Raw genomic sequence first — 23,947 nt, forward strand, 5'->3', positions numbered from 1 at the left:
GCACCACTCACATCCAGCAACGATTGATGGCAAGCCGTAAAGGAGACATCACCACTGTCAGAGTCTCTACTCAAGAGTGTCTCAGACATCAGAGTCTCTCCCAATAAACAATGCTTAGGGGATATGGCTTTTCTATGCCCCTGGAAAGAAATGCATGTGGGAGACACATTATCCCCTCTCCTGCTGCATCCTGCCTGGCACTCTAGGGAGCAGGCCGCTGGCTTGCTGCCAGGCTCTTCAGCAGAGATACAGGATAAGAGCAGCAACTAATTTCTTCCAATCAAGTTTAGTTCACTTAACTGTCACGAAAACTATCTAGCCTCGGGTACAGTCACCTGACAAGCAAAGAGGTCAGTTATCACAGCAGTCAGCCAACTACAGCATTGCCCCAGAAGCCTGGACAGGTACAAACTCCCAATAGAAACAATAATAATCTGACCCTCAGTTGCCATTCTCAGCATGGACCCACCTGCCAATCTCTGCCAATATTTTTGATCACATCAGATAGACTGACTACTTCAGAAGAAAGGGTATGAACTTGCAAACAAGAAAGACAAAGGGTTTGAGAAGTAAATTGCTAGCAAAGTTTTTCATTAAGCGGGGAGGTGCCGAGAGAGTTACAAGGAATTGGGGATAAAGGAGAGGACCGATAAGCTCAAAATAAAGGAACTGATAGCTATGGCAAAAACCAAAAAGGCTCTTCTAGGCCTCCATGTTATGATTACTCAAGACTTAAGAAACAAGCTCAGAAAGTCTGCAGTGATGACGGTGAAGGGACAAGTTGGGGGTGGGGGTGGGGCAGGGAGGAGACAATGAAGGCAGCAAAGTCTGCTGACACACCCTGCTTTGGAGTCAGGGCTACGGCACTGCCAGCAATGGACCCTCCTTCCTGAGCAAATATCATCCAGCACCCAGGATAAGTAAAGCATGTTCATGAAAGCAAACTACTGAGGGGAACACTGTGCCAGACATGATTATTTCAGGACATAAGGGGTCCTCAAGCGCAGACAAAACGGTCACCTGTGGGTGATGCTGCGCCGAGGAGGAGGGTGAGGCACGTAACCTCAAATAAGAGGCTCCCTGAAATTGCCCACTCACCAAGGGAGCGCCTCCCTGAATCCTAGAACAACTCCTTCCACAGAATCTTCTCTGACTGTGGAAAACACATTTGCATTGCTGCCTCTGGTGTTAACAGGAAAGAATTAGCTGTCAATGCCCTCAGAGGCTGGCCAGCTCCCCAGAAACTCAGCGAGGTGGCTATGGGTGGTGCTCGTCCTGGGGCTCTCCCGCTGCTTCGTGGGTGAATGGGTGGCACTTTCATTTCAAATCTGCAGAGCCACGCTAAAAGCAGTGTATCCAGGAGTGGGGCAGCTAATATGATAAAGAGCATGTCTGAAATTTTAGCACTTCTGGCCCACACAAGGTGCCCTGTAGGCATTTCATAAATTTTGGCTAATGAATTAGTCTAAGTCTCAGAAATGCCCACCGGATATGTAATAGAGGGAAAACCCCAAAATTTTGTGGTCTTCCTATTTCAGACTGGTTGCTGGAAGTCAATGAACAAGCATTTATTAAGCACCAACTATGTGCCAGGCACTGGGCTGAGGATAAAAGTATAAAGAATGAAACAATCTCTCCTCCCAACACCATGACCTCTCTGCAACCCATGACACTGTCCTGGATGTACTCTTCTTTCTGGTGTTCTCTTTTGATTTTCTTCCTATCTGACCACTCCTTCTCAGTCTCAATGAAGATAATTCTCAGATTTCTGTCTAGCTCTAACCTCTCTCCTGACCTCCAGTCTTGTATCTCCAGTTGCTTATTGTACGTCTCAAACTGGATGTCTCAAAAACATCTTGAAAGTAACATGTCCAAAACAGAACTTGTTAGCTTTCTCCCCAAACACTCCCCTAACTCCTAACTCCCCTTTTACTGCCAAGGGCACCATCATACTCCTAAAGGGCATCTCCATCTTCCTAAAGGCCAGGCCTGATCATGTCACTACCTAGAGGCAGTTAGGCTGCCCAAAGAACAGAGCACTCATTGGACCTGGAAGGCCCCAAGTTCAAATCCAGCCTCAGACACTTAATCATGCGACCTTAAGCCAGTCACCTAACCGCTGCTTGCCTGAGTTTCCTCAAATGCAAAATGGGGATAATATTAGCATCTACCTCATAGGATTGTTGAGGATCAAATGAGATAACATTTGCAAAGGGTTTAGTACAGTCCCTTCCCCATTCCAAATTTAACAAATTCTAGTGACTCCCTGTCACCTCCAGAATCAAATATCAACTCCTTTGTTTGGCTTTTCAAGCCCTCCATATTCGGGATCCTTCCTACCTTTCCAGTCCTTTTCTACCTTGTTCCCCTTCAGATACTCTGCATCCTGGAATACTGGCCTCTCTGACATTCCTCAAACCCAACCCTCCAGCCTCCAAAGCACAGTCATCAGCCGGCCCCCATGCCTGGCACTCTCTCCAGCTAAAGTGTCACCTGCTAAAAGAAGCCTTTCTTGGTCCTCAATCTTTGGGCCTTCCTTCTGAGAATGGACCCAATTTATCCTGAGCATGGCTTGTTTGTGCTTACCTGTCTGCTTCTTGTCTCCCCCCATTAGTCAGGGAGCAAATTGAGGGCAAGGACTGGCTTTTGCCTTTCTTTGTGTCCCTAAAGTGCCTGGTACATGGCAGGAATTTAATAAATGCTTATCATTGACCCAACAGTCTAAAGGTGTAGACAACAAATGCACATAGAAATAGATAAAGCATAAATATAAAGTTAACATATACACGTGGCCATCAATATGAAAGGCTACACAGAGGCTGAGAAGGATGAAGAGAGAGAAAAGATCACCAGATTTGGCACTTAAGAGATCACTGGTAACTATGGACAGAGCAGTTTCAGTTAAGTAATGAGATGGGAACCCAAACTGTAAAAGGTTCAGTAACATCTCCTTCTTCGAGGTTCATGCTATTCACATCTACCACCTAATCAAAATCCTGGTAGCTTTTGTCTACAAACCTCCAGGTCATGCCCCTTCCTCAATAAGAACAGTACACAGCTCATAATTTTTTCTCCTCAACTCCTGCCATAATACTTGGGAACTCCCAACATATATATCAATTGGCTCCTTACCCTACTCATTTCTCATTACCCATTCTTCCCATCTCACCTAAGCCACACACAAAGATGGTCATACCCTTGATCTTGCCATCACCCATCAAACTGTGCCACCTCCATGTTCAAGAATTCCAAAATCTCCTTATCAAACCATAATCTAGTGGCTTTCTACCTCTTCCTCTGCCTTCTCTTACCAAACCCTACTCTTTATCCATATCGTAACCTCCAACCCCTAGGCCCCTCAATCCTCTCCCAGACCACCTCCTCTACGCTAGCCCTCTTGCCTCTTTTCTCTGTCTTGACCCCTTGGTGAGCCAATTCACTCCACACTGTCCTCTTGTCAAGTCCCTTACCCCCTTATCAAATGGCTAGTTGTGCTGTGCCAAGCCTAGCCTTGGATCACTCCTACCATACGCTGCCTTTACTCCTACACATGTGCTGCTGAATGAAGGTAGAGAAAATAATACAACTATTCTGATCAGGTCGGCTACAAATTGGTCAAACAACCTCAACTGGGCCCTCACTGCTATTAGGCAATCCTACTACACCTTCCTTATCAACTCACAGCAGCTCTCCCAAACCTTTCTTCATCTCTCCTTAAACTTCCCATGGCTCCCACTCCCTCAACCCTGTCAGATGAGAACCCTGACTCCTATTTCACTGAAAAAACTGAGCCCATTCACTGGGAACTCCTTCTTCTTCCTCATCTTCTGTCACTCGGGTACCTTCCGCCACTATCCTGTCTTTTGCTATTGTTTCACATGAAGACGTAGCCTTTCTCCTTGCCCTATTCAAACGGTTACCCAGGCAAGTTCTCCTGATGTCACCTTCCAAACATCTCTTGAATATGCTCCTCTCTCTTTTCTGCCACTGCCAGCACTCTGGTGTACTAGGGCTCTTCACCTCACACTTGGACAGTGGAATGAGCTGCTGGGGGGTCTACCACTCTAGTATCTCTCCACTCTAATCGATCCTCCATTCAGCTACCACAGTGATTTCCCTAAATCGCAGGTACAGCAATGTAACTTCTGATCATTTCCAGGATCTCCTATAAAATCCTGTTTGGCCTTCAAAGCCCTTCATTGCCTGCTCCCACCCCTACCTTTCAAGTCTACTTAGGCCTAACTCTCCACCACAAGCCCTCTGATCCAGTGACACCAGCCTCCTGGATGCTCCTTGAACAAGACAATCCATCTCTTGAGTCTCGGCATTTCTTCTGGTTATCCCCCCCACCTCCGCCCCCCGGAAATGTTCCCCCTCCTTATCTCCCCGTCCTGACTCCCTAGCCTTCCTGTGAATCCCAGCTAACATCGCACCTTCTACAGGATGCCTTTCCCAATCCTAAACCTAGTGCCTTCCCTCCATTAATCACTACCTACTTATCCGGTATATAGCTTGCTTGTAAATGTTTATTTGTTGTCTCCTCTGTCTGACTGTGAGTTTCTTGAGGGTAGACACTCTTCTTTTGCCTCTTTTCATAACCCCAGAGCTTAGCACAGTACCTAACACATAATTGGTTGGTGGTTGTTCTTCCTTCTCGAAGAGGACCAGAATGACATCACTATGTTGGGGTCAAGTTACAGTGTGTCCAGCTGTGGCTTATCAGACGAATAAGAATTTGGAAGGCTCTGCCACAGGTTAGGTACAAATAGTCCACATGAATATGTGGAGTAGAAATGTCTCTAAATTTGCACATCTAACGTTTCTTTTGAGCTCCTGCAATTCTGCTTTGCTCACGGAGCACAGCACTTTCTTTCATGAGGACACACCACGCTGGGCATTCCTATATTAGTGTCTCCCATGTCTCACAATCGATTCCAAAGTTCTTGAGAGTATCCTTGTATTCTTCTTACGACCTCCACGTGAACACTTGCTTTGTGTGAATTCTCTGTAAAATAATCTTTTAGGCAAATGTATGTTTGGCATTCAAACAATGTGGCCAGCTCATTGGAGCTGTGCTCTCTGCTCTCTCAGGTAGTTTGAATGCTTGGCAGTTCAGCTTGAGAATGGATTTCAATGTCTTGGACCTTATCTTGTGTGATGAATGAAAATTCCTGAGAGACAGAGTTTCAGAGTAATTAATACTCAATTTATTAATTATGTTAGCACATAAATCAATAAATTGAGGTCAGAGGTTCTTCTCACCAACCAAAAGCAACCCCCTCCCCCAGAGCACTAAATGCCTGAAAGGTTTTGGAAAAGGGGGGTGTCCCTGAGGATAGAAATCAACTCTGATTGGTCAACAATCAATGAGAGGGGTAGACATATCAGTGAGGAGGTGGCAATAAGTTTTGAGCTCCTGCGAGAACATGACCTGATCGAAAGACTCAGCTGCTTTCAGCAATTTGGACAAAAGAAGCCATCTCTACCTAGACCACTCTGGTTGGTTTTCCCATTCATAAGCTGGATCACCTTGAATTTCTAATGGAAGGCTCCAAGGACAGGGGCTTATTTCCTAAGGGTAAAAACTCGACTAGACTGGATTCTGTTTGTAAAGTCTTCTAGCTGGGTGGGTCCCACTCAAGATCAAGAAGCATGTACCCAGAAGATTTGGGCAATTTCATCTATTGGCAATATCCTTCAGAGACTGGCTGAATGACCTACAGGGGCTGGTTTCTGAATGAGGAAATAGGAAGGGAAAACTTTAATCCTAATTTAGTAATTGGTTATTAATAAGAGAAAAATAATCATTACTATCACTTGCCAGGTGATCTTCAGGATCTTCCTAAGACAATTCAAATGGGAAGTGATTCAGTTCCCTGGCATGGCTCTGCTAGACTATCCAGGTTTCCCAGGCACACAACAATGAAGTCAGCTCCACGGCTCTGTAGACCTTCAATTCGGCAGTCAGTCTAATACCTCTTCTCTCCCATACTTTCCTTCAGAGCCTCCCAAACACTGAGCTGGCTCTGGCAATGTGTGCATCCCTGGAAAGTATGCTGCCCAGCTCATCCACAGCATTCAAAATCTCTCTATTTACTGTACTGATGGTTCCATGTATAGACGGCACGCTGCTGGCTGGTGGAGAACCTTTGTTTTCTTGGCGTTAACTATTAGGCCAAAGTTAGCACAGCAACCCAGAACTGATCCATACTCTGTTGCATCTCAGCCTCAGGGGCTGCAATGAGTTCACAATCATCTGAGGACAAAACAATCACCCACCAACGCACCCTCCACTTTAGTCTTGGCTTGCAGCCTTTTCAAGTCCAGTAATTTACCATCAGTATGGTAGCTGACTTTGATGGCATTTTCACCCTTGTTGAAGGTGTCCGACAACATCTCTGAAAACATCACGCTGGAGAAGTTCATCGGTATTCTATGTCAGTTTTGTGATAGCATGCTTGCACAGGTTCTGGATAATGGACAATGCTTTTACATTTTCCAGTCACCAATGGAGTGAAACAGGGCTGTGTGCTTGCTCCCCTGCTTTTTAGCACAATATTTTTAACATGATGTGGCATGATGATGATGTTTTCACCTGACACATAGTAGGCACTTAATAAATATTTATTAACTCTCTACTAGTTCCTGGCAGCTAAGCGGCACAGCGGATAGGGTTCCAGGCCTACAGTCAGGAAGACTTGAGTTCAAATCCAGCCTCAGACAATTTAAATATTAGCTGTATGACCTTGGTCAAGTCACTTAATCCTGTTTGCCTCAGTTTCCTCATGTGTAAAATGAAGGAAATGGCAAACCACTCCAGTATCTTGACCAAGAAAACTGCAAATGGGGTCAAGAAGAGCTGGACACAACCAAAATGACTGAATAAAACAACAACTGGTTCTTTGGTTCAGGAGGCAGATGCCTCTCAATCTGTCTATCTAGCCCATGTCTCTCCATCTCCAGATGCTTACTGAATAGCTCAAGTTCAAAATGCCTCTAACAGTGTTTATGTTCCCCTTAAACTTTCTGTTCTTTCCAACTTCCTTATTTCTTTTAAAGGTACTACACTATTCTCCTAGCCTCCTAGCCCCCTCCATGTTGACCTTGACTCTTCACCCTCACTGACCCTGCACATCCAGTTTTTACATCTTATCATTTCTACTTCCTCACTATCTTCACCATCCATACCTTCTCTCTACACACACAGCAGTCACCCTACTTCAAACCTTTACCTCATCTCACCTGGACTATTACAAGAGCCCCCTAACTGATTTCCCTCCTCTTTCCCCACTCTCCTTCATACTCCACACAGCTGACAGAGATTTTCCTAAAGCACAGGTCTGACCATGACATTCCCGCACTCAAGCATTTCTACTGCCTCCCCATTGCTTTTACAATCATATATAAACTATGTCTTTTAGAGTCCTTCAAAACCTGACCCCAACCTTTCTTTACAGCCCTGTTTCATGTAACTCCTTCCCTCACACTCCAAGCCCCAGTCAGATGGGCCTCCTAGCTCTTCTTCTGCTCCTACCTCTGTACCTCTGCCCTGGTGGTCCTCAAGGCCTGGGATGCAGTCACTTTCTTCCTCATCTCCAACTCTTACAATCTTTCATTTCCTCCAACACTCAGCTCAAATGCTGCCTTCAACAGACTCTTTCCTGATCCTCCCAGATGCTAGTGTTTTCCTCCTCTCCTTGCAAAATGCCTTGTCTTTTGGACATATATGCCCTTACTGTCTTCCCTGATTGCTGTAAACACCTTTACAGCAAAGATTGGTTCCTTTTGGTCCCTGTATCCTCAGTGCCTAGCGCAGCGCCTTGAGCATAGCAGACATTTAGTAAATACCTGCAGAAAAGAAGAATGTTTGGCCTAAAGAGGAGATCCAGCACAGGGAGTGCAATAATTACCTTCCAGTGTTTAAAGAGCACTCATTTGTTCTACTTGGCCCCAAAGATCATAACGAGGATGCCCATTACAGAAAGGCTCAGTGAGGCCTGGAGTTTCCCACAACACAAGGGGGGGAGTGGATTCTTCCTTTACAGCCTGGGTGACGTTGTGCAGGGGCTTCTTATGGCAGGATAATTGGCCTAGACAGCTCCTGAGGTTCTTTCTAATACAAAGTACATGGTTCTGAGATGAAAAATGTTCAGGTTTAGGTACCAGCAAAAAGGAAGATGACTTAGAAAGGAGTGAAATCGCACCTTACCACCTCCATGACACTTCAAGTGTTCAGAAGAAAAGAAAGCAGGCCCAAGGGATACATACCAGGTGTGTCTCTTCTTTCCCTGGCTCTTGTAAGCACCTTGTCCCATCAAACTTGCCCTCCAATTTCCCCTTCTTTCCTCACTCATTCCCCCTCTGCCTAGCACACACACCCAGCCTGTCCTATCCTGCCCTCCTTCCTCTGTGATTTTCCCTCTCTGGCTGCACCTCCTGCCATCTTGGAAATGTAGGTATTAACTCAGAGTTTGCCTTAGCCTACCTACCTCCATGGTACAGAAGTTGTCACCTAGACACGGATGACAGCCAGAACACTTTTTAGCCCAGGCCTCTCTCCTGACCAGAACCACATTTTCAACTACCTGCTAGACAGCTCCACCTGGCTCTTTCTTTTGCACATCAAATCCAATGTGTTCAAAAATTCATCATTTTCTCCAAAAAAAATTCTCATTCCCCTATTTCTGTTCTGACTACCACCCAGGTACAAAACCTGTCATCTTGGAATCTTCCCTTTTTCTTGTTCCCCACATTCAACAGACTGACAAAACTTGTCAATCTTATCTATGAAATGGGTTCCCTGTCCTTTTTCCTCTCACAGCTATCACCTTAAATTCTTGCAACAGCTGCCTCACTGATCTCCTAGCCTCCAATCTCTCCCTATTGTAAGCTACCCCACTCACATACTGCTACCAGAGTCAGAGTTCTAAAGCTCTGCTCATCACTCCATTGGTCAAAAACCTTCAACAGCCCCCTGCTATAAGCCAAACAAAGTCCCAACTGCTTAGCCTGGCATTTAGAGTCCTTCATAATTTGGTCCCAAATACATTTCTAACTTTATCTCCTACCATCCCCCACCACCTAGCCTCAGATTCAGCCAAAGTGAACTAATCATCATCACCCCAATATGCCTCATGCTTTCTGACCTACATGCTTTTGGTATTACCTTTACCTGAAATGCTGCCAACTCCCCCAGCCCATCTCAATCTGTGATAAACCCACTCCCCCTTCAACACCGCAATCAAATAAAACAGCTAACATTTCTCTGCCTTGGAGGTTTATAAGAGACACCAGGTATAAAGAATAGAAAGCTGGCCTCTAAGTCCAGAAGACCTAGATTCAAATCCCATCACTGACATACAATGATAAGTCACTTGACCTCTCAGTGCTCTAGGCCAATGCTGTCAAACTCAAACAGAAACAGAGGCCATTAATCTGTACAGATGGATCCCTGCAGACCACGTAGAGACTTAGTTTCAAAATGTAACATTGTGTCTTACTGGATTTTAATTTATTTTCTTAAATATCTCCCCATTACATTTTAAACACTCCAGAGTGTTCTGGGCCAAGCATATGACACCTCTGCTGCCGACAAGTCTCTAAGACTCTAAAACTTGTAAGTGTGTGGCAGAGAAAGGACCACGCGGCACTGATTAGTAAGAGGAGTTGCCTATCCCAATGACATCAAAGGTCCTAAAGTTTGCAAAGCAATATCCTCAGCACAGCCCTGGAGAAAGAAGCCCAAGGCTCAGAGAGGCTACCTTGCCAAGGATCCCACAGCTACCTCTAACCCAGAGCCTTCTGATACCTGCTCTCTGACCTTGAGCAAGTCTCTCATGTTCTGAGCCTCTTCTTTAACAGAAGGATAAAAACATGTGCAATACCTACCTTGGCGGGCAGCTGGGAGGATCAAATCTGACAGAAGACATAAAACATGGGACAAGACCAAAGACATTCTAAAACCTTCAGTCCAGGGCTCGCTGCCTTCAAAGGCTGCCTCTGCCAGGAAACTTTCTCTGAGGTCCTCAGCCCACATAAAACTCTTGCTCCTCCTAACTTCCAACAGTACCTTGTGTCTCAGCTGGTAGAGCAGCGGAAAGAAGGCTGGGCCTACAGTGAAGAAGACTTCAGTTCAAATCTAGCCTCAAAAACTTAGTTGTATGATCTCGGGCAGGTCACTTGACTTGTCAGTCTCGTCATCTGTAAAACGGCGATAATATTAGCACCTGCCCCCCAGGACTGTTGGGAGGATAAAATGGGGTAATGTGTGTAAAGCACTACGGAAACACCAGCTGTCATTTTTTTTAATCCTGCCCTTCTTTGAAGGGACCGTGTTTTATTTTTCATTGAATGTTTTGTAGCGCTGTGAACATAGTAGGTACTCAGAGAATATTTGTTAAGTCAGTGAATGAATCAGCAAGCCGTGACAATGAGGAATGACGACTCTGCCAATGAAGAGCTTGTTCGGTGCCCCGAAGGACCCAACAGCTTTGCCAGAATGTCTACAATGTCTGCAGGCAGAACTTGTAAAGCGGGTCGGGTTAAAGCGCTGACACAGTTGCCCTATTAAGTGCACTATGGCCTGGTCCCTATGAGACTGATGAAATGATGCAGTTCGAGAAGAGCTCCTTGCCCGGGGATCTATCCCAGCTGCTTCTGTACAGCGAGGGATGGGGGTAGGGGAGAGAAGGCTATATTCAGGAAAGAAATGAAAGGCCAAGAAGGCAAACACAAACTCGGCAGTCTTGTTTCTTTCCTCCTCTGAATTCTGCTCCGCAGGCCCCATTTCTCTGCCTTGGCGCATGCCTGAGTGTGAAGATGACAAGCCCTTACTCTTTTGTAAAAAATAATTGTGTGTTCTCAAATGACACCTCTATTATGATTTCCAAATTGACATATCTTCTTTAAAGCAGAGGCATCCAAGCCTCCCCAGTTTCACACACTGGCAATTAGCGTTAAGTTACCCAGCAATAGGCGCTCTCTCGGCTGATTGCTGCAGGGCCCTGTGTCCTATTATTTAACTCGAAAAGTCCACAGCCCGGCTGCCGAGAGAGTCCAATCATCTGGCTGGCCATCCTAGACCTGCTGAGGGATGGGACCCATGCAGGGTAGGATAGCCCGAGGAAGAAAACATCGGCAAACAATCCCCCAAGGCCTGCTCAGAAAGGAAATGAGGCAAGGTTGCACCATTTTACTGCTCGTAAATAAGACTTTGTGCTGAAAACAGTACCTTTCACCAAAGGAGCCTAAGAACCTTTTACAAAACATAAACATAATCTTTCTGGTACCTCTACACGGTGGGTGGATGACAAGCATTTTTGTAGAGACAGGATCCAAGGCACAAATCCAAGCTAGTTCTATAAAAATCCTGGTCAAAGAGCACAGGCTCTAAATAGGGTTGAGGTTAGATCTAAACCAACAGATCAGTCTTGCAGACCATCCTGGGTACATTTACTGCTTTTTTTCTAAAGAGATATACTGGATTTATTTCAAACGGACCTGGAAAATGGTTGCCTGGCCCCGTCCTTGCCATGTAAAGCCCTTCTGAAGATAATATTATTTTGAGAGTCATGTTTCAATTTACAGCCATCTATATTCTAATTTTGATCAGGCCTGAACTAATCTGCATAGCCAGAGTACTGGCTCCTGTATTCATCTGAGGTGGCTCCCATGGAGTCAACCATTAGGGGAAATCTCCTCCACTGGAGAGCTAAGACTTAATAATACTTGGCCAAGGAACATGTATCTTGATGGAGGGCTCCCCCAAACCCCAGCAATCACTTAAAGTACTTGGCAACTCTGAAAATGTTTCTCTCCATAACAACAAGAAAAAAATCATCAGGCTAATTGGAATCTGCACAACCACGTTGAGATTCTGGAAAATCTTCTTCAATTCTCCTAATTCAACAAAGAACACACTGGAATATCCTTAATAACCAGCAAATGAATTTACCCTTTAAAGGGCTTATTTTTCATCTTCACACGCCCCAAACCCAAATCTTCATCTAAAATGTTTCATTAAAGGATGACACACCTTTAAAAGACAACATGATTATAAACCTTGCCTACACGTAAGTGCTTCATGTTATGAAGCAAAATCTTCCAGCCAACATTAGGAGGGCAAAAAGAGTTAGCAGATGAAGCGAAGACAACAGCAAGAGAAATGGGATGTGCACAGCAGGCGAAGTCTTTTATTAATCAGAGGCAAAGAGGCAGCCCTCCTGGCTAGTGTCTGCTTAAGTAAAAGGGTTTCAGGAGCCTACAGAAATAGAAGGGAAGAGAGATTCCTACAGAGACCTAAACAATTCCCAGCCTACAGACTCCAGAGCCAGCACAAAGACCCAAAAGTAATCATGACAGACTCTATTCCAGAAAGCTCTCCTGCATGACATTTGACTTTCAATGTCTCTCACATCTGGAGGTATCTGATTTAGCTCAACAATCCACAACACACCCCTGGGGGTCTCCCCCCCCCACAAACACTTAAGACTACCCTGATCCCCAACTGGCCTTGGTACCCAGTTCCACTGGTACCACTGTGCTCCACCATTTTGATCTGTCTAGACAAAGTGAAACCGTCACAAATGACACCTAAAGTACAATTAACAGAGAAAACTGCAATTTCCACTCTCCACCCCCGTTCCCCCAAAGAATCCATCCTCCAGCTTGTCAGTCAATACTGCCATGATGAAAATTAACTCTACAAAGTCTGGGAGATACTTAATTTCCAGCTTGGTAAAATATTTCACCTCTTTTTAAACACACACACACACACACACACACACACACAATTATCCAAAGGCATAAATTGGCTCTTCTCTTCTTGCTGGTATAAGGAGCTCTAAGTTCTGTGGCCTGGGGACCTGTTGGCTATCTGTGTGTGGAAAAACATCTTTACAGATGGCACTCTCCCCGGTGTGATTTTATTGTGGACAAAGAAAGACCAAGACACAGGAAGACAAAAAAAGAAAATGAAGGACAAAGGAAAAAAGTCAGATGTTCAAGAATATCAACAACAAAGCCCTGACTGCCCAAAGTAAACGGAATATGAAGCACTTTCAAGTTCCTCCTGGTGAATGTGCTATGAGAAGAGAGTGGCAGGTGGCTGAGAAGGCCTCAGGCTTCTAGCCAGAAAAGTCTAATAACCCAGAGTCCGACCCATCCCCGTCCCCCCTCCACTAAATATCAAGGCTGGTTTCGCAGTCGTCGGGGGAGATAAAACCTCAGCCCCCTAACCCTACAACCCTGGACACCCATTGAACAGGTAGCCCTGTGGCGAGCTGAAGCCCATAAGGCCTCTGAGCTGAAAGAAGAGGAAAGAGTACCCTGAAATCATGAAGGAGAGGAAAGATGGGGTAAGCATTAGCACCTGGACAATCAAAAAATGAAATGACAATTGATAAACCAACTGTAGTTCAATACCAAAGTGTAAACTCAACTGGCAGAACGGGTGCCCTGAAGTAATGACATTTGTCCAAAAGCGAAGCCATGGCTACAAAACATACACACACACACACACACACACACACACACCAAAATAAGCCTGAAAATAGGGGTCTCCAACACTCAGCTTAATCTTACTTTCTCCCAGATCATATGACTGAGTTTCAACTTGTACCCAAGCAAGACTTTGAGATGGCCACAGAAACATTCGCAAGGCTGGGCTCCTTCTGTCCCCTCCCTCAACCTGGGTTACAATGCTGCTGCTTTCTTGTGCATCACCAGAGCATAGCAGCAGCTAATGTCAAGATTGGGGTGAGTGGGGGGGGTGAGAAAGGAAGAATGAGCAGTTCTTTAGCACCTACTATGTGCCAGGCACTGTGCTAAGCACTTCATAAATATTATCTCATTTGATCCTCACAACAGCTCTAGTAGGCAGGGGATTGCTGATCTCCCTCACATGGAACCATATTTTCACCTGATACAAATGACTAAAGGAATAACAGCAGTCTTATAGCCGGTCATTTCCTTGGTTCCATTATGTGACAATACTCTCCTTAAAGTTCTTAGTTTAGACCAATTTCCTTCAATGAGGTCTAGAGATGCCACAGAGACATCTGACCAGAGGCGCCAGACAGTTTGAACTCACCAGAGGGATGAGACAACATTCTGTAGAGTGCTCTGCAACCCTTGTAGTACCACAGAAATGCCTGCAATTATTTGTCTTACTATTGTTAATATGGAATACAGTTGTAGCACAGATTTAAATACTTGATAAATAAATGCTTGATGAGCGTGCCTATACTGGGTTAGTTATAAAATATATGGTACAATGTCAAGAACCTTGGCTTTGGGGTCAGAGGTCCTGGCTTTAGATTGTTTCCAACCTGTCAGACCTCGCTCACCCTGTCTGAACCTCAGCTCGGTGTCCTCCAATGAGCCAGCTGGCTGAAATGGCCTTGGAGTTCCTTCCTGGCTCTATGGCTCCGATCTTTTGTTCCTAGTGGGGCACTGCCTCCCAAAGAGATCATTTAAGTGTGGCTTAGATGGGGTGGGGGGAGGGAGGAGTAAAAAGTAGCCTGGATTTCTGTGAAGATCGGAGACTAAGCCCAAATTTTTGCTTTAAAAAAAAAAGGCTTCAGCTGAAATTAATTTTTTTAAGTGTTATATATCCACTATGACAGAGAAGATAGGGGAAAGCTGAAGCTACCTTGCAGAAGGCAGGAGACCAGAGCAAGGAAGCTAAGGCAGGGAAGGAGAGATGAGAAAATGAGGCTGAGAGGTTAAGTCTCACCAGGCCATGGCTGGCCAATATGTACAACACAGGAAAGGGGTACTCTGTGAACAACCAGTAATATTGCATCATGACAAGCTCATACTTTCAGCTCCCAATCCCTTTGTGAGCACCACTATCTGGTTTTGCTCTATCTTGATCTTCCTTCCTGGCAGGTAACCCTGAAGCAATGACATGGCTTTTTCTTGGGGATCCCCCCCTCACCTTCCCACCCTGGCTAGATGCTCTGCTCCCAGTCACATGAGGTAGGATGGTTCTTGCCCAAAGGTACAAACAGCCCTCACTACTCTAGAACTAGTGAGAATCCATTAAAGAACCTCAGTCAAGCCTGGCACTTACACATCCAAAGTGTAAAACCTCAACTAGGTTGGAGATAATTTGAATGTTCGGAGGGAGGCATGACATCCAGAAATCATTTCCTGGGTTTGCAAAAGGGGACAACACTTTCACCCATGAGTACTAGACTCTGACTGCTGTGGTGACGGAGAGGGTCAACCAGCTCCTATTGTCCAGCCATCTGGCTTGGTACAACGTTGCTTTCCCAGATGGAACCAGCCAGCTAAAAGGATGAGAAACTCCCACTCTCCTTGGGAAACAGGAGGAATTTGGCTATTGCTTCCATTATAAATAAGTCAGGCAACTTCGTAGGTGAGGGGGCCTTCAATATGCCAGCCCAAAGCCAGCAGGGGAGCCCAAGGGGTGAATCATGCTTAGATGGGGGTGGGGTACAGGATGCTAACACAACCAGCTCCTTCCATAGATGGGGGTGGGGTACAGGATGCTAACACAACCAGCTCCTTCCATAGGGGAGCAAAGTAGTGCTACATTTGGGAAAGTCTGCAGTTATGTATATTCACAAATGGATCGCTCTCTCTCTCTCCCCCCACCCCTCACACACACACACACACACACACAAAATTTAGTTTGGGCCAGTTTAACAGAACCATATACTGGGAAAAGACATGTCTAAGAAGATTTATCAGCTTGGTCCTTAGCCCCCAGACAGGCCAGATCCCCCAATCCAGGATCTGATGATAGCAGCCTCTGCAAATATGTTCAAGCAGGTCCAGGGGGAGGAGCGGAAGCCAACTGGCACAGCTAATGGCTGGGAACAATCACAATAAGCAAAATACATTATGCAAACAGAACCCCCTACATACACCTGGTGTTATTGTCTAGGAAAAACCTCCAATAGAACAGTGAGAGCACTAGGTTGAATAGTTGCCGTTGGGGAGGGAATACGAAGGGGGTTAGAATGAGTACAGAAGAAATTGCTCCCCCTGTATTTGCCAAACTCATAGCTCTTCTTCTAGGCCTGCTGCCTTCCCTATAAAGATCCAGCTCTCTGAGCTGCCAGAGGCGATTACATCTTTTCAAGTTCTCGGGGTGTGTGTACAAAGCACTAAGCGGCTCTCCATCATGCTAGAGGAGAGAGGGGGATGATGGGGGTAATTTGGATAGAACAGGTGCTAATTTGGCCCGAGGTGGGGGAAGGGTTGCCTGCCAGGCATGCTCTCTCAGGAAAAGGCATCTGCCCCCAATCCTACACCTCCCACAACATGAGGCGTCCAACTCCAAACTGCAAGTATCGCCCCTGGGAAGACCTGGATAGAACAGTGAAGAAGAAACCACCCTCTCAAGAGGGTCCTTTCTTCTTCCACCCATTACAACTCTCCCCAGAAGACGGGACTCCATGAGCCAGTAGAAGCAGCAGCCTGGAGCAGCACACAGTCTAACACATATATGTATACTCAGCATGTTAGGGAAAAGAGCCCAGGTCTTGGGATCAGAGGACCTGGCTCCTTTTAAAGCTCCTGGCCACATGATTTTGGGCAAGTCACATGATCTCTGAACCTCAGTTTCCTCATCTATAAAAAAGAAATAATCATACTTAATGTCCCTGCCCCACAGCATTGTAAAGGAAAGCGCTCTCTCAACTTCAATGCGCTTTAGAAATGTGAGACCAGAGAAGAGCATCTCTTCACTACACAGAGATGGTGGGAGCAGGCAGTATCTTCTCTCATCTTTCTCAGCACCACGCTCTCTCCGTGTCTCTCTGTCTCCCCCCCTTCCTTCCTCCCTTGTTCTCCATCTCCCTCTCTCTGCTACTCACAAGACAAGACTACAATGCATGTATGACACTTCACCGTTCTCAAAGAATCTTCACCTCCATGCTCTAGCTACCCAGAGGATTAAGCCTGGGGCACACCAAGACTTGAAAGGAGTGGGGCAGGCTGTATCCCTTGGGGAATCAAAATTCTCTACAGTCAGCTTGGTCTCCAGCTTCAGAATAGGGTCTAATTCAAAATAACCTTATAATATCACAGGAATCTGAGCTGGAAGGCACCCTAGCAACCATCAGACTCTTCATTTTATAGACGCTGGCACAGAGAGAAAGGATTTGCCCAACGTTTACAGCGAGTAAATATCAAAGTCAAGATTTAAAACGAAGGCCTTGAACTCTACTTGACCACCTAACCTCTCTGGCAAGAAATGAGTTCCAACACAACCAAAATTGCCTTGGAAGAGCAAGGCATTACCAGGATTCTTTAATTTCTTAACCAGAAGACCCAAAGAAAACAAGAGGTAATGAGTTAATAAGAGAGCTTGGGGGTACATCAAAGGTTTGAGGCTCCCAACTCCAATCTATGCTACAGCCAGGAAGCTTCACTATCTCCTGTGGGTTATCGGTGGGTAAAAGAAAAGAACATTAACTCCTCCTGGTGGCAGAAATTAGGAGATAATAAAGCCTTCACGAGCAGATGAAAAGGTCTCAGCTTCCCTAGAGCAAGCAGTCATCTTCTACAGAGGGAGGAATGGGGTGAAACATGGGCACATTCTAAGCCTTCCCAAAGAAGGGAATGACGGGAAAACGAAGATCATCTTGAATCTGACAAAATTTCTAGTAATGTTCACACCTCAAACATGGGAGAAAAGGGGGGCTAGGCTTGTCCAAGTCTTAAGCTCACTGTACTACAAGCGGACCACATTTCTGGCCTAACACAACCACCCAAAAAGGGTATACGACACCCGTGGGAAACAGCCCTCAAACCTAGTCAGAACTATATTAGAGCCAAGGAGATGTTTAGAAAGTGGTAAAAGCTTTAAGGAGAAAGACAGCAAAAGCACCAACTGGCAGGAATGTTAAAGGCGCTAAATGATGCCAAACCAAATATCGGCAGCACAAAGTTATATGTGATGCCAAGAGACTCAAAGAATGTGCTAGGCCTGGACTTTCCTAAGAGAACTGATGTGAAAGCTGGCTGACATGCTGCATGGAAGTGACTATAGTTCTCGGAATAGCTGAACCACAACTTAGAAAGAGGACACAATGGTAACCAAATTTTAGGTGTCACAAATTAAAATTATGGAAGGGAATATCCACAAGCAGCCCAACAGTATGCGAAAGGAAAAAAATAAAAGGATGTGATACAAAAAAACTTCAGTTTTCATATAATCATAGAATGTTAGAGTTAGAGGAACGCTCTCTGGAGAAGTGAGGAGTCCTAGAAAGACATACTTTTAGAGTGTCAACCCTACAAGATGAGCTGGACAGAAGTAACAATAGCTAGCATTTATACACGGTTTGAAAAACACTTTATAGATGTCATCTTATGTAATCCTCACAGTAACCTAGGAACACAGTCAGTAAAAGGCAGTTACAGGTACTGTGATCCCAATTTTACAAACGAGGAAACTGAGTCTGAGAGCATTTAAGGAACTTGCTGTCAGGTCAGAGAGCTAGTAAAAATGTAAAAGCCCAGATGTGAACCTAGGCCCTCTGACTCTGGGTCTCGGGCTCTTGTCACACACACCGCCTCCCATACATTACTGCCAGGTTTAGAGAACTGGTATTTCCCTTCCTCGGTTGTCTCTTAATTGTGAATATAATGAATAGGAGTAAGAGAGTGTAACTGAGCCCTCTGGCCAAAGCCATGTACTTCCATTCCACCCTTGTTCTAACTTTGGCTACCAGGGGAATCCAGCTAATGAACCCAACAAGCTCAGACAACTATTAAAGCTACAGTTTCTGGAGGCTTAAGGCTACTCCAGCCTCCAAAGACATCTAATGATTAAAAATTAAAGAAATCCCGAGCTCTAAATGGGCACCTTTCCAAGTCATTCATTTTTCCCACAAGCCCTTTCACCTGTCACCATCTTCCCCCCAGTCTTCCTCAGCATAAGAGTATAAAAGAACTCCCAGGGGAATATAAGGCCTCCTACTCATAGTCTTCACGTAAGTGCCCAGGCCCCAACGAACCTCACACTGCGACAGAAAAGAGAGGAACAAGAAATGTTCTTAACCTGTACCTCTGGGGAACCTGCAATTTTAACAATGAACACCCTTAGAACCAGTACACCTTTCCTAGAGACGATAACTGAGTGGATTGCTGGTAGCAAGGAAATTCACTTAATCTCCAAGTAAGAATCTGTTGGTTCCAATTTTGCTCAGAGAGAAGTATGAACCAAACCCTAGGGAGGTCTAATGTCTTAGAACACATCAATTAACGAGTATTATAAAGTGTCTACTTTGTACCAGTCAATGAGCTAGGCACTGGAGATACAAATACAACAAATGAAGCCTCTCTACTTAATTATAATCCCTACATTTATATAACTCTTTAAGGTTAGCAATGTACTTTACAAATACTATCTTACAGGAGCCTCACAACAATCCTGAGACATACGTGTTACTAAAATTCCCATTTTACAGACGAGAAATGAGACTGAGAGAAGGTTAAGTGACTTGCCCAAGGTCATGCAGATAGTAAGTATCACGTTTGAACTCAGGTCTTCCTGACTCCAAGTCCAATAATCTAGCCACTACGTTACAGTTGACTGCCTCTAGGAGTTTACAGTCTGAAAAGGAAGACAATCTTACACACACACACACAGAAAACGAATAAAAATAAATACAAACTAGTTAAATGCAAGGTAGCTTAAAAGGGAGGGGATCCAGAAAGGTTTCATGTCAGAGGTGGTACCTGAGCTGCATCTTAAAGGAAAAGAGAGACTCTATGAGGGGCAGAGGTGAGGACAGAGAAAATAATATTTTATCCTAGAGGCAACAGGGAAGCACTAGAGTTCACTGAGAAAGAGAGTAGCATGATCACATCTATGCTTAAGGAAAATCCCTTTGGCAGCAGTACACAGAATGGGCTGAAACAGGGAGAGATAAGGCAAGAAGACCAATTGGAGGCTAATGAATAATCTGGGCCAGAGCCGGTGGGGGCCTGAACTAAGGTGGGAACAATGTTGTAAAATAGGCCGTGAAGGTAGAAATGGCTAGATCTGGCAAATGACTGGATTTGTAAGTGAGGGAGGGTAAGAAAAGGAGGATGAGGCAAAAGTTACAAACCTAGAAGGCTGGATGGACAGCAGTGCCTTCAACAGTGAGAGGGAAGCATGGAAGAGGGAAAGATAAGGAGTCCTATTTTAGACAATGTTCAGTTTGAGATGTTTCCAGAACATCTAGTAACATCAATAGGCAAGTGATGACATGGGAATGAAGTTCAGGGGAGAGATGGGGCCAGACACAGAGATCTGGAAGCAGCAATCAGCCCAGAGAGAATTAAAATTATAGGAACTGATGAGGTCACCAAGAGAATGCAGAGAGAGAAGAGCAGGGGGCTAGGAGAGCTCCTCAGGGAAGACCCACATTTGGGGGCAAGATGCGGGTGACAAACCAACAAAGGAAGGGATGGCCAATCAACTGTTATCCTTAAGTACTGAAGAATTTAAATGTGACATATGAAATTACTAAATGATGGATGATTCTAATTATTTTCCCTTTCCCCTAATTAAGAAATTTTAGAGCAATAGGTCTTAATTTAAGGTTAAGGGATCTGGGGATAAATTTCAGGGGGCTGTGAACTTAAAACTGTTAATATTTTGTAACCACAGACAGTTCTCACTTTACTTAAGTAGCTGGTTCCAAAGACTCTTACATAAAAAGATCTTTAGGTGATGTGAATTTGCCGTCAGATGTGGGGGAGGGAGGAAGGGGGGATGCTGGTACAGGGTTCAAGGACACATGAGGACCGGGGACAGAGAAGGAAGAGCAGGAGGAGGAACATGTGGGGGCCTGGCTTGTACCTAGAGGAAGAACATGGTGTGGGGAGGGGAAAGGCCAGGGGGCTGGGGGAGAGGAGAAGGTCTACAGACACATGGAAGCCAGACACGGACACAAACAGGAAAGGACAGGCATCACGCCAGGGCCAGGGCAGACACACCAGGCAGATAGGCAGATGGCTGGAGCAGGGCAAAGATCTCTCAGCGCCTGAGGTCTCGAGTCGAGCCCCGATCCAGTGGTGGCAGTGGCGGTGTCTTTATGAATCCATTCTTCTGTTTTCACTTGGAAGGTTCTTTTCTTTTAAAGGTATGGGCTTTTTTAGGAGGGTTGGAGGGAGGTCACAGAGCCCCAAGCCAAGGTAGAGAAGCGGAGATAGCATGGTGCTGTACAATAAAATTAACACAGACATTTGTTGGCATGTGGATTTCTTTCAGAATTCTTTATGTAAAGTTGAATTTGAGTAATGCAAATTTAAAGCAAGAAGTGTTTGTTATTTCTCTTTAATTAGTTTTAGAGGTTAGAGTGACACCTACTGGAGGGAGACGTAATGTCAGGTGCTATTAGGTGTTGAACATTGCCTTAGAAGACTGAAGCACCAAATCTGCCATGGCTCAGGAGCTAAGATGGAAAGGGGGGGAACGAGGAGTCACACCACACAGGCCACCCATGAACAAAAGAAGATGAGCTTCCGCTGCCCAGCCCAGAGCATCACAAAGACACCCCCACCCCTGCACATGACTGTTAATACTCTTATTCACCAACACTAATTAGCTGGGCAGCACCAAAGACGAGGATGCTCCCAGCCCCACCCCCAACAACCAGAGCAAGCACGAGCATCCTCACTCGGGGACTGTTCAGTTCTATTTCCTAGGATGACCTTCGGCAACAGTGACTGCCTGCGAGTGGGCAGCTTGGCCCCACGGGAGCACCTGCAGCCTCCTACAGGCCTGGGGCCCAGGTGTGCATACACTGGACCAGGCCAGCGGGTGATACGGAGCTCACAACCTCCCGGGTCACAGTAAAAAGTGGCTGTCTTCCTTTACCCAGGCACACATGCAACCCTCCTTCTCCCAACACACACGCGCGCACACACACACACAAAGCACGGGGAGATGAATACACCCTTGCTTGAAGAGTATGTGTGTGTTCATTGGAAATTGTTCAATAAAACCTCACCTGAGTTAGCCTCAGCACATTCCAGCACAAAGTCAAAACAGTTCCTGGATTTTCAACAGGTTTGCTTTAAAAGAAGGCTGACGTTACGGCAGAGATCAGAGTCTCATACAAAAAGTCTCATAGGAATTTATTAAAATGCTATTTCTAAAGGAAAAATAACCCATATGTCCACTGGGTTACTGCCAAAGTAAGCAAGAAGAAGAGAGACTGGTCTGGGGTCTCAGATTCCAAAGCAGAAATCAGACCCAGAAGCACCTTCCAGCAGGGGCTGGTGACAAACCCTGGCATCACCAAAAGACAACCAATTTCATCGAAACCAAAAGACAACATGCACTGACTGGGCACTTGCCTTGTTCAGAACTGTGTCATATGCTGGCTGCCTCAGGGTAGGGGCCATGATGAGGCAAAGGAATCAGGGTGGCTGTAGCCCCAGCTGAGGTCCTGATCCAACCCCCTCTGTGGGAACGATGGCTGTTAGCTTCCCCTTACCTTGATCAGCACAGTCTCCCTCCTCCTCCACATGAATCCTGGGTCCCACTCAGGCCAATCGCTAACTCCTCTCCATACAGTATGCTCATTTTTTACTTTGTTCAGGCTGTTCCGCCAGAATGAGTCACTTCCCTCTCCTGCCATTACCCCATCTTGTTTATTTATCAGGGCTTCCTTCAAGTACCACCTCTTCCAGGCAGCTCTCCCTGATGACCCAAGCCTGCAAGGATCTTTCTCTAAAACTCTATCGTAGCACACAGTTGAACACTTTATAATGCTTTGTTATAACTTTCGAGTAGTAAATCTCATACCCCGACAAGACTAGAAGCAACTCGAGGACAGGCAGAGACAATGTGTCTCAGGCTTCCTTTTTATCCCCTACACAGATGGGAGCATGGGAGGCCCTCCACACTTGCTGGCTGACTGAAGCTACTACCGTCAGGCAGTAGGACACATTAATTATTTTGTGCATCATCACCAAATTGAATCCCCCCTCCTGACAGATATCTGTCACAGGTAAATTTCACTGACTTCAGCAGCACAAACAGTGCGGTGAGGCACTATCTGGACCCAAGAGACACAGTCTAAGAGACTGCTGATTATCCTGGATTTGACCTTTACAGGAATGCAGAGAAAAAATGCCTAATAAACAAAGATAGTGTATGCCTGTGTGGGAATAATAAACTACACCTACCTTTATTCTGTCATTGTGCTGTTGTCTAGGATGAAATTCTGAGCAGTAAGAGCCTCTCCCTCGTATGAATAATTCTGCTCACTATAGGTACCCACAAACCCTGCATCTGCCCCCAACCTAAAATAAGGCCGAATGTCAAAAGTTGGAGGTTGGAGAAATTCTGGACTCCTGGTTGGAAGAAGGAAAAGCAAGGCACTGGGGAAAGCAGAATGCACCTCAAGTCAAGGGGAAGGGGTTGAAACCCCAAACTCCACCACATACTGACCCGGTGACTAGAGACAGGGCACTTTATCCCCTGTGAGCCCTGGTGGCCTTCTCCATAAAACACAAGGACTGGACAAGATGAAGTTCAAACTCTGACAATGAACCCAGAAAGGGAGCACATGGCCACTCAAGAAAGCCAGTTCTCAGCATTATCAGTGAGGTACTCAGTCTAAGTCACTGTACAAGGACAATGCTTCTCCCAGGAAACCAGAGTTCTCTTCTCTATCTACATGAGACTATCAAGTGCCCCAAAGTATAGTAGGAAGAATGTTGAAAGATCAGCACCATCCCTCAACAAATGAAACAGCTGCCCTCTTCCAGAGGGTCTGCTTCTCTCCCATCAGAAGCTATGGTCTCCTTTTCAACACAGGCCAGGACCCTATGAATCCCTCCTGTATCAGACAGAGTCCTTTAGCCATAGCAGGGATTCTTCCTGTACCTTTAGCAATTATTATTCTGACATGCCCAAGAGAACATCAGATCTAGGCTAAGACATGGTCAGAAGGTATATAGGGTC

The 23,947-nt window shown here is 45.5% G+C and overlaps 1 protein-coding gene across 6 annotated transcripts in view; it reads right to left on the reverse strand.

Moving 5' to 3' along the window:
- AMBRA1 (autophagy and beclin 1 regulator 1) overlaps window positions 1–23,947 on the reverse strand; it is a 186,746-nt gene that overhangs the window by 117,281 nt on the left and 45,518 nt on the right. The window lies entirely within an intron of this gene.

The sequence above is a fragment of the Trichosurus vulpecula genome, chromosome 6 (genome assembly GCF_011100635.1).
Source record: "Trichosurus vulpecula isolate mTriVul1 chromosome 6, mTriVul1.pri, whole genome shotgun sequence".
Taxonomy (NCBI): domain Eukaryota; kingdom Metazoa; phylum Chordata; class Mammalia; order Diprotodontia; family Phalangeridae; genus Trichosurus; species Trichosurus vulpecula.